This window comes from Heterodontus francisci, chromosome 15 (genome assembly GCF_036365525.1).
Source record: "Heterodontus francisci isolate sHetFra1 chromosome 15, sHetFra1.hap1, whole genome shotgun sequence".
Lineage (NCBI taxonomy): Eukaryota > Metazoa > Chordata > Chondrichthyes > Heterodontiformes > Heterodontidae > Heterodontus > Heterodontus francisci.
The window spans coordinates 86,247,701-86,260,384 of record NC_090385.1 but is presented as its reverse complement, the minus strand read 5'-3'; positions in this window follow the sequence as shown (position 1 = coordinate 86,260,384).

Genomic DNA, 12,684 nt, shown 5'->3' with positions numbered 1-12,684 from the left:
CACAGCTCCAGCGACCCAGGTTCAATTCTGGGTACTGCCTGTGTGGAGTTTGCAAGTTCTCCCTGTGTCTGCGTGGGTTTTCGCCAGGTACTCCGGTTTCCTCCCACCACCAAAAGACTAGCAGTTTGGTAGGTAAATTGGCCATTATAGATTGCCCCTAGTATAGGTAGGTGGTAGGGGAATATGGGGACAGGTGGGGATGTGGTAGGAATATGGGATTAGTGTAGGATTAGTATAAATGGGTGGTTGATGGTCGGCACAGACTCGGTGGGCCGAAGGGCCTGTTTCAGTGCTGTATCTCTAAATAAAAAATAAATTTAAAAAATAAAATAAATAATGTATCTCAGCATTTGGACTCTTTATACATTTATATGAAAGTTTGATAGCATCGTCGGTGATATCCAGACATCACCTGTCAGATGTCACACTGAGTAGCAAAGGTTAACATCATAATCAGGCAATCTAAACAACAACAACTTGCATTAATATAGCACCTTTAACATAGTAAAATGTCCGAAGAGGCTTCACAGGTGCATTATCAATCAAAATTTGACACTGAATCACATAAACAGATAATAGGACAGCTGATCACAAGCTTGGTCAAATGGGTAGGTTTTAAGGAATGTCTTAAAGGAGGAGAGAGAAGTAGAGAGACAGAGAGGTTTAGGGAGGGAATTCCAGAGTTTAAGGCCTAGGCAGCTGAAATCACAGCCGCCAATGGTGGAGTGATCATAATTTTCCAAAATTCCCTAGGTTTTGGAAACGTCCCATCAAAAATGGAAAATAGCGAATGTAACTCATCTATTCAAAGAAAGGAGTGAGGGAGAAAGCAGGAAATTACAGGCCAGTTAGCCTAACATCTGTCATAGGGAAAATGCTGGAATCTATTAGTAAGGAGGTTATAGCAGGACACTTACAAACTTTTTATGTGATCAGGCAGAGTCAACATGGTTTTATGAAAGGGAAATCATGTTTGACTAATATATTAAAGGTATTTAAGGAAGTAACAAGCAAGGTGGATAAAGGGGAACCTATAGATGTGGTGTACTTGGATTTTCATAAGGCATTTGATAAGGTGCCACATCAAAGGTTACTACACAAAATAAGAACTCATGGCATAGGGGGTAATATATTAGTATGGATAGAGGATTGGTTAGCTAACAGGAAGCAGAGAGTCCGGATAAATGAGGTATTTTCGGGTTGGCAAACTGTAAACTAGTGGAGTGCCACAGGGATCAATGCTGGGGCCTCAATTATTTACCATCTATAATCAATGGCTTGGATGAAGGGACCAAATGTATGGTTTCTAAATTTGCTGATGACACAAAGATAGAGTAAGTTTTGCAGAGGACATAAAGAGTCTGCAAAGGGATATAGATAGGCTAAGTGAGTGGGCAAACATTTGACAGATGGAGTATACTGTGGGAAAATGTGAACTTGTCCACTTTGGCAGGAAGAATAGAAAAGCAGTATATTTTTTAAACAGAGAGAGATTGCAGAACTCTGCAGTACAGAGGGACCTGGGTGTCCTGGTACATGATTCACAAAAAGTTAGTATGCAGGTATAGCAAGTGATCAGGAAAACAAATGGAATGTTGTCGTTTATTGCAAGGGGAATGGAATATAGAAGTAGGGAAGTTTTGCTTCAGTTGTACAGTGTGTTGGTGGGACCACATCTGGAGTACTGTGAACAGTTTTGGTTTCCTTATTTAAGAAAGGATATAATTGCATTAGAAGCAGTTCAGAGAAGATTCACTCGACTGATTCCTGGGATATCTTATAAGGAAAGGTTGGGCCTGTATCCATTGGAGTTTAGAAAATGAGAGGTGATCTTATTGATCCTGAGGGGACTTGACAGGGTGGATGCTGAGAGGATGTTTCCCCTTGTGGGACAGACTAGAACTAGGGGACACAGTTTAAAAATTAGGGGTCTCCCATTTAAGACATAGATGAGGAGAAATTTTTACTCTCAGCGGGTTGTTAGTTTGTGGAATTCTCTTCCCCAGACAGCAGTGGAGACTGGGTCATCGAATATTTTTAAGGCTGACTTAGATAGATTCTTTATTGACAAGGGAGTCGACAGGAAAGTTGAGTTGAGGCCACAATCAGATCAGCCATGATCTTACCAAATGGTGGAGCAGGCTCGAGGGGCCAAATGGTCTACTCCTGCTCCTAATTCATTTATTCCTATGTACATATGTTCATATAAATCGGGATGCGCAAGAGGCCAGAATTGGAGCAGCGCAAAGATTTGTAGGGCTGGAGGAGATTACAGAGATAGGTAAGGGTAAACCCATGGGGGGGGCTTTTGGAAACAAAGGTGATAATCTTAATAGCAGGACAGGGAGCCAACATAAGGCAGCGTACATGGGATGATGAACAAGAGGGACTTGATGTGAGTTAGGATATGCGTTTGCGTGAGCACAAGTTTCTGAAGGCTGCAGAGTAGGAGGCTGGCCAGTAGAGCATTGCAATACTTAGTCTAGAGGTATCATTGGCACAGATGAGGATTTCAGCAGTAGATGAGCTGAGACAGGGTGGAGACAGGTAATGCTATGGAGGTGGAAATTGGTGATGGAGACTATATGGAATTTCTTCCTCACAAACAAAGTATACCAAATGAGAATGAAACCCAGTTATTCCCTGCTGTTTTTCTGACTTTTAATTAACCTGGAGAACTTGGTAAAGATAATAGGAGGGGATTAGAGCAGCCCCCAGGTGATGCGAGTACCTGAGCAGCTGCCTTAAAGTGACAGGCCATGTTTGTAACTAAACATTACAACAACAAGGAGCATCAGGTAATTTTGCTGTTTTATACCTTTCTGTCATAGTTGCATTATTAGTTTCCTTTTTGACTCATAGGGGTAGATGTTGACTTTAGGCAGTAATGCAAAGCAGGTAATAGCGATTCGCCAGCCTGTTTCATCTCTACCGATTATCGTCAGTGGAAATCAAAATTGGGAGAGATGTAAAATGGGCTGGTGACTCACTATCAGCTACTTTTCACTATAGTACCATCAAAATCTACCCCACCCTGACTCGAGGTGAATATTGAGATTAAATGGGGCAAGCTTAAAAAAGCTTTGAGCTTGGACCAGGCTACATTTTCAGACTGAGTGGAAGATTGCATTTATCAATGATTGCATCTGCTTGCTCTTCGTATGATTCTGCAACGTTCATGCAGTGAACTCAGGAAGGTCAAATGCTTGCACAATAGAGTTAAAAGTGTTAAAAATGTTGCTCCTTGGCAGGATTTTTACAATCTTTTGTACAATCTGAAACCATTTTCAGCTCATTCCCTATGTTCCCTATTAACCTTTCCAGCTTTACGCTCAGGTTTGAACCATTTTAATAAACTTCCTCAATTAACACAGGAGATATGAAATATTAAATCAAACAATACCAGTATGCATGTTAATCTCTTTATCCATTCATTCCAACTTGATGCCATTGGGATCCAATTTTCAAAGGCTGGTATACACAACTGGCAAATGATGGCACCATTCCCACTAGCTCCAGGGAGTTGAAAAGTATCTTACATGAAATGCATGCCTTAGTTTGCCAATTATGGGGGCGTAGTGTAAATAAACTCCCTCCTTGTGACCTGTGTCTGGTAACTAAACCATGGGGAAGAGACTGTTGTGCTGTGTAGCAGGCTCCTTCTGCTGGGGGACCAGCTGGTGCAGGAGATGAATATGTTGACCTTTCACCTGTGGAACCTGGGATCTCAGGCAGGTCTTCAATGCTGGGATGGAAAACTGCCAGCTACTGCCATTAGGGTCCAGTATAAAATGAGCTTACAACATTTTAAATGTGGGTTCACAGCATAAAGCTACCTCTGATTTAGCACAAACTGGCGATTTCATTCTGAGTGGCCACAAGTGTGGCTGGTGTGGGAATGAAAAGGGCGTATGCTGGGCAGTATGGACTGCTCTTCTAAGGTCAGTGTTAAGGTATATTGTTTAAAGGAGAACTACAGCTGACCTGTGATTGCACGATGTTGACTTTGGGAGCCTAAATTAGTCAGTTGCTCCATTCTCAGCACTGATTTCTTTCAGTCCCAAGAATAAAATTAACTAAAATATTTTTCAAAAGCTGCTATTTTTTCTGGCTTTTTGTTGTTGTCTACATTCCTCGATACCACATTAATCACATTATATATGTGATATGTAAATGTCTTCATTTTCAATATTCTGTTTATGTTACACTTCAAATTGTCACGCTTGGTTAATGATGCAAAACAATCTTTTATTTCAAAAAAGAAAGCCAGTAATCCTGTTCTGACGAAAGGTCATCGACCTGAAACATTAACTGTTTCTCTCCCCACAGATACTGCCTGATCAGCTGCGTATTTCCAGCATTTTCTGTTTTCATTCCAGTAATTTCATATGGGGTCTCCTGATCTGGTGCCAGTGATTTACAAACAGTTACAATTGCCCTCTAATTGACCTCAGATATTTTAAGCAGCTACAGGTATCTGCATTTTTCTATTTATACCACTCCCTCATAGGGAGTACTTAAATAAAGGCCTGAAAGGGACAGACCTGAAACACAACTCTATATTTGCAGCTAAACATCACAACTGTTTCAGACTCCAGGCTGTGAACAGTACCATGCGAGACCTAGTATATAATACAAAAAATATTTCTTGCCAATGGTTTATGGAGTCTGCCATATTTAGCGAGAGAGTTAGGTAATACGGTACAGTAGGACAGTGGTTCTGGGGTGGACTAGCTGCACAGACACATAAGTTCAAAGCCCACCCACAGCACATTTTGAAATTAAATTCAATGAATCTGATCATTTGTGGAGTGGAAACAGAAGAAAATGATAAGAATTAGTTCACTAATGTCTTTCAGGGAACTTGACATCCCCACCCAGCCTGGCCTACATGTGATTCCAGTGCCACATTATGTGGTTGACATTTACTGCTCTTGGGGCAACTAGGGATGGGCGGTAACGGTGGCCTTTTAAAAATCACAAACGTGTGCAAGAACTGGCACAACATGATAAAAGTTAGATCACATAGTGCGAGCGTTCTTTACGATCAAATGTTACATTCCCCACAAATAATGCTGACAAATTGGCTGTCAGGTTGTGCACACCATTGATAAATTTCGACATTGTTTTGTCCACTCACAATTTGTGCAGGAGTTTGGGCCTTTGCTACATGCACCAGGACATTTTTTTAAGGTGACCCTGGCACCCCTCCGAAATGAACACAGGTCTCACAGAAATGAGGGTCCTGTGCCCACTGTCAGGAAATGTGTTAAGACCAGCTGGAATTGCACTGCATGCACCAATTACTTTTACAGATTCTGCAGCTGTGTCATTCGGGACCCTCAAAGGAATTCCATGAGGCTGCGGGTGAAACCAGCAACTACATTTTCTGAACTTACCTCAAACTGGAGCCAGAAGGAGCAGGGATGCTACTCCTGTCTCTACATTACACATTAATACGGCACGGAGCAGATTGCTCACATTCAGTCCCGGCCCATTTGCCTTGTTTCCCCTACAATGCACCTACAAGTCAGCAACCAAGTCAGCTGAAGTTTGAAGGGTCCAGATTGGAATCCTATCTATTCCAACGAGGTCCGAGAATGAATTTTGGATTGTCCTTAGGATTCTTTCTTCAGGCGTGCAAAGTTAGTGCAACAATTGTTTTGCACCCTGTATTGGGCACCACTGAATTTAGGCCCCACTATGTCCCATGTGTTTCCCATGGTAATTTTCCAGTTGGCTGGTAAAACTGCTGCATAACTACACACAAACAGCTGGCAATTGTGGGAAATAATTTGTAAAGCTTTGAGAACATGCTCAGGGTTGGTTTTCATTAAAAGTAATGGTTACAGTGCACAATATTATAATTAGATGAATGATATTAAAATATAGAGGACTTTTGGCATTGTGCAATATGCTAATTTGCTGATTAATTCTAAAGTTTATTGAAGAGAGCTGCAGTTATATAATGAGTGAAGTGTATGAATAATTTATGATCCTGGAAAGACTCTATTGTAAATACATATGTTAATTAGGTAGACAGAGTGCATATATGTTTTCAGGATAGTTATCCATTGTTATTGAATTGTTGGGTATTGGTGGTCATTAGCTGTTGCTGATACTTTGTGTAATATTAAGTATCAGCACAGGTTACTGGTGATAGTTGAGCCTAGATAGGTGAAGTCTTGAACCACTTCCTGAGCGTGGTCGCCGATATTGATGGATGGAGCATTTCTGACGTCCTGTCCCATGATGTTCGTTTTCTTGAGGCTGATGGTTAGGCCAAATTTGTTGCAGGCAGCCGCAATCCTGCCGATGAGTCTCTGCAGACACTCTTCTGTGTGAGAAAACGAACATCATGGGACAGGACGTCAGAAATGATCCATCCATCAATATTGGCGACCACGCTTTGGAAGTGGTTCAAGAGTTAACCTACCTAGGCTCAACTATCACCAGTAACCTGTCTCTCGATGCAGAAATCAACAAGCGCATGGGAAAGGCTTCCATTGCTATGTCCAGACTGGCCAAGAGAGTGTGGGAAAATGGCACACTGACACGGAACACAAAAGTCCGAGTGTATCAAGCCTGTGTCCTCAGTACCTTGCTCTACTGCAGCGAGGCCTGGACAACGTATGTCAGCCAAGAGCGATGTCTCAATTCATTCCATCTTCGCTGCCTCCGGAGAATCCTTGACATCAGGTGGCAGGACCATATCTCCAACACAGAAGTCCTCGAGGTGGCCAACATCCCCAGCATATATACCCTACTGAGTCAGCGGCGCTTGAGATAGCTTGGCCATGTGAGCCGCATGGAAGATGGCAGGATCCCCAAGGACACATTGTACAGCGAGCTCGTCACTGGTATCAGACCCATCGGCCGTCCATGTCTCTGCTTTAAAGACGTCTGCAAACGCGACATGACGTCCTGTGACATTGATCACAAGTCGTGGGAGTCAGTTGCCAGTGATCGCCAGAGCTGGCAGGCAGCCATAAAGGTGGGGCTAAAGTGTGGAGAGTCGAAGAGACTTGGCTGTTGGCAGGAAAAAAGACAAGCGCAAGGTGAGAGCCAACTGTGTAACAGCCTCGACAACCAATTTTATCTGCAGCGCCTGAGGAAGAGTCTGTCACTCTAGAATTGGCCTTTATAGCCACTCCAGGCGCTGCTTCACAAACCACTGACCACCTCCAGGTGCTTACCCATTGTCTCTTGAGACAAGGAGGCCAAAGAAGAAAGAAGAAAATATCAGCACAGCTAGTGTCATTTTCTTATTACATTGAAGCTGTCATACAGTAAGAAAGAACTTGTATTTATATAGTGCCTTTTCCATCTCCAGGGTGACCTAAAGTGCTTCGCAATCAATGAGGTATTTGAAGTATAGTCACTATTGTTAAAATGGCAAACTTGGCAGCCAATTTATGCACAGCAAGGTCCCATGATCAACAAATGACTTTTAATTAGTTTTGCTGGTTGAGAGACAGATGTTGGCCAGAACACCAGGAGAACTCCCTGCTTTTCTTTGAATGAACATCAAATGGAACCTCAGTTTAACGTCTTATCTGAACAAAGATAGTTTCAAACAATGCAGGATCAGCCCAGCTTATGTGCTCATGTCCTGGAGTGGGGCTTCTGACTCAAAGATGAGAGTGCTATCAGCTAATCAAAACTGATACTTTGCCTGTTTACATTGCGTGGCTCCAACTGGAAGTCTTCCGTCCAAGAGCTAGGTGGGTGCGGTTAAAATGTAAATACTCAAGGAGCGCTTGCATGCCTAGAACACTGAAATCAATTCTGGGTAAGTTTAATAAGTGCTCCAGTCTCAACGTTCTCCATATGATGTGAAACCCAAGTGGTCTAGTCTGAGACTACCTCCTCCTGGGCTCTCATATCAGCTCTCTCGTAAGTGAGGACAGTACTCCAGAGTCATATTGAGGCTGGAATAATTACTGCACACTTTGGGAAACCAATTTGCTCGAAGCTGTCCCCTAGTGTGGACTCTCAGACCCCGGATCTTTAGTATGCTTAGTAGTCTCCTGAATTATATGCCATTGTTGGGTTGATGTGCACCCACAGCCACCTTGCAACATTACAGAACTAATACTATAAATGTAACTTTTAGCATCCCCGGAAAAAGGTGAGAGCAGTGGCACATTCACCTTCACCTACATCCTCGTGTGTGCATTATCCCAACTCCTCACTCTGGCTTCTCAAGCCAACTCCAGAACATCATTCCTCAAACCCACTTAACTCGCAGCTACACCCTTCCATCTCTGTCCATGCACTTCCACACATCCCCATCCACCACTGTTACTCACCCTCATCCCTATGCAATGCTATGCCTCTCCCACATATTCACCCTTAAAAAATGCTCTCTGTCCATCTGTTTAGCACATGCCATTACTCTCACTCATAGATCTCTTCCTTCCCTCCTTGCAGGAGAAAAGAGCACAGGACACCAGGGAGAGGGAGAGAACTGGCGGTGGCCGTCCAACCATTGTGATATTAACAGTTGCAGAGAACGAGGTGCTGGAGATCACTGGAATCCTAGAGAACCTCGCTGTTAGAGGTGGGAAGATGGGGGCCTCCCAGGTACCTGGTGACAGAATTATATATCAGACGGCTACATGGTATACAACACTCAGTCATGTTGACATAATGTCAAAAGCAAGTGAAATATGATCAACTTCATAATAACTTCCAACATGTTTACCTTGACAGTTCTAATTCATGTCTTTAATCTCCCATAAAGCCTTCAAGCATCCCACAGAAGGTGATCCAGGAGGATGACGATACCACCTCAGAGTTCACACACTCCGAGTGTGCACTGTTATAGGACTCGGGAGACAGTGGTGTAGTGGCAATGTTGCTGAACCAGTAGTCCAGATGCCCAGGCTAATGCCTTGGGGATATGGATTCAAATCCTACCATGGCAGCTGGTGGAGTTTGAATTCAATTAATCACTAAAAAAAAAATCTAGAATTGAAAGCTAGTCTCAGTAATGGTGTCATTAAATGGTCAGGTCACTGACCTGAAACGTTAACTCTGCTTCTCTCTCCACAGATGCTGCCAGACCTGCTGAGGATTTCCAGCATTTCTTGTTTTTATTTCAGATTTCCAGCATCTGCAGTATTTTGCTTTTATTATTATGTCATAAAAACCTATCTGGTCTATTAATGTCATCCCTTTGGGAAGGGAATCTGCTGTTCTTGTGGTCTGGCCTACATGTGATTCCAGACCCACAGTAATGTGGTTGACTCTTATCTGCCCTCTGAAATGGCCTAGCAAGCCACTCAGTTGTTAAGGGCAATTAAGAATGGGTAACAAGTGCTGGCCTTGCCAGCAACGCCCACATCCCATGAAAGAATGAAAAAAAAAGAGCATCCACCAGCTCAGATATTCACACTTTAGTGGAATCAGTAGGGCAGATAGTTAGGTTTTCACCTGGTGACTTACATATCACAAGTGAGCAAGAGCAGATGGTGGAGACAAGGACTGCATTGGAGGACACACCAAGCTCTGCTCAGCTGGATGCAGATGCTACACCCCGCATGTCATCAATGACGAAGATACCTATTGAGCAGCAGCAAAGATTGTGCGATGGACTGACAGGTGTTCCAAGGACACAGTGCACGAATGCAGAAACACTGGAGGAGTCTGCTTCAAATATGAGTGGAATGGTGTTGCAGACCATTGTGATGATGTCTTCATTCATGAATAGAGTGGCCAACTGCATGGAGCATCAAATGCAGCAATCAAACGTATTTATGCAGGCCTTGAACATGAGCTTGCAGGCTCTGGATGCCACCTTAAATAAGATGACAGATATCTCAGCCTTGGCCACACTGATAGAGTCATAGAGTCATAGAGTTATTCTGCACAGAAACAGGCCATTTGGCCCATCGTGTCTGTGCTGGCCATCAAGCACCTATCTATTCTAATCCCATTTTCCAGCACTTGGCCGGTAGCCTTGTCTGCAATGGCATTTCAAGTGCTCATCTAAATACTTCTTAAATGTTGTAAGGGTTCCTGCCTCTATCACACTTCAGGTAGTGCGTTCTAGATTCCAATCACCCTCTGGGTGAAAACATTTTTCCTCAAAACCCCTCTCACCTTCCTTCCCCTTGCCTTAAATCTATGCCCCCTGGTTATTGATGCCTCCGCCAAGGGAAAATATTTCTTCCCATCTATCCTATCAATGCCCCTCATAATTTTGTATACCTCAATCAGGTCCCCCCCTCAGCCTTCTCTGCTCCAAGGAAAACAACCCTAGCCTTTTCAGTCTCTCTTCATAGCTGAAATGCTCCAGCCCAGGCAACATCCTGGTGAATCTCCTCTGAAACCCTCTCCAGTGCAATCACATCCTTCCTATAGTGCGGTGCCCAGAACTGTACACAGTACTCCAGCTGTGGCCTAACTAGCGTTTCATACAGCTCCATCATAACCTCCCTGCTTTTCTATTCTATGCCTCGGCTAATAAAGGCAAGTATCCCATATGCCTTCCTAACCACCTTATCTACCTGTGCTGCTGCCTTCAGTGATCTATGGACAAGTACACCAAGATCCCTCTGACCCTCTGTACTTCCTAGGGTCCTACCATCCATTGTATATTCCCTAACCTTGTTAGTCCTCCCAAAATGCATTACCTCACACTTCTCAGGATTAAATTCCATTTGCCACTGCTCCGCCCATCTTACCAGCCCATCTATATTGTCCTGTAATCTAAGGCTTTCCTCCTCACTATTTACGACACCACCAATTTTTGTGTCATCTGCAAACTTACTGATCATACCTCCTATATTCATGTCTAAATCATTAATGTACACTATAAACAGCAAGGATCCCAGCACCAATCCCTGCGGTACACCACTGGTCACAAGCTTCCACTCGCAAAAACAATCCTCGGCAATCACCCTCTGCCTCCTGCCACTAAGCCAGTTTTGGAGCCAATTGGCCAAATCACCCTGGATCCCATGGGCGCTTACCTTCTTAACCAATCTCCCATGTGGGACCTTATCAAAAACTTTACTGACATCTATGTAGACGACTTCAACTGCCTTACCCTCATCTACACATCTAGTCATCTCCTCGGAAAATTCAATCATGTTTGTTAGACACGATCTCCCCCTGATAAAGCCATGCTGACTATCTCTGATTAATCCCTACCTCTCCAAGTGGAGATTAATCCTGTCCCTCAGAGTTTTTTCCAATAGTTTCCCTACCACTGATGTTAGACTCACTGGCCTGTAATTACCTGGTTTATCCCTGCTACCCTTCTTGAATAATGGTACCCACATTCACTGTCCTCCCATCCTCTGGTACCTCTCCTGTGGCCAGTGAGGATTTGAAAATTTGTGTCAGAGCCCCTGCTATTTCCTCCCTTGCCTCAGATAACAGCCTGGGATACATCTCATCTGGACCTGGGGAATTATTCACTTTTAAGCCCGCTAAAACAGCTAATACTTCCTCCCTTTCAATGCTAATTTGTTCAAGTATATCACAGTCCCCCTCCCTGATCTCTACACCTACATTGTCCTTCTCCATAGTGAACACAGATGAAAAGTAATCATTTAAAACCTCACCTATGTCCTTTGGCTCCACACACAGATTTCCACTTTGGTCCCTAATGTTTAGTTTAGTTTAGTTTAGAGACACAGCACTGAAACAGGCCCTTCGGCCCACCGAGTCTGTGCCGACCATCAACCACCCATTTATACTAATCCTACACTAATCCCATATTCCTACCACATCCCATCATTTCCCTATCACCTACCTATACTAGGGGAAATTTATAATGGCCAATTTACCTACCAACCCTACTCTTTCCCTGGTTATCCTCTTGCCCTTAATATACTTATAAAATGCCGTGGGATTTTCCTTTATCTTGCCTGCCAGTGTTTTTTCATGTCTCTTCTTCGCTCTCCTAATTACTTTTTAAAGTACCCACCTATACTTTCTATACTCTCCTAGGGCCTCCGCTGTTTTCAGCGCTTTGAATCTGCCATAAGCCTTTTTTTCCTGATTCAACCCTTGACATCCAGGGTTTCCTGGACTTGTTGGTCCTACCCTTCACCTTTATGGGAACATGTTGGCCCTGAACTCTCACTATTTCCTTTTTGAATGACTCCCACTGGTCTGATGTAGACTTTCCTACAAGTAGCTGCTCCCAGTCCACTTTGTTTTACCATATTGAAAACAGCCTTCCCCCAATTCAGTACCTTTATTTCCGGTCCCTCTTTGTCCTTTTCCATAACTTCCTTAAATCTTACAGAGTTATGGTCACTATCCCCGAAATGCTCCCCCACTGACACTTCTACCACTTGTCCGGCTTCATTCCCTAGGATTAGGTCCAGTACCGCCCCTTCTCTTGTAGGACTTTCTATGTGCTGACCCAAAAAGCTCTCCTGTATGCACTTTAAGAATTCTGTCCCCTTTAAGTCTTTTGCACTAAGACTATCCCAGTTGATATTGGGGAAGTTGAAATCCCCGACTATTATTAACCTATTATTTTTACACCTCTCTGGGATTTGCCTACATATCTGCTCCTCTATCTCTCCCTGACTGTTTGGAGGCCTGTAGTACACACCCAGCCAAGTGATTGCCCATTTTTGTTTTTAAGTTCTACCCATATGGCCTCATTTGAGGAACCTTCTAAGATACTGCAGTAATTGACTCCTTGATCAACAGTGC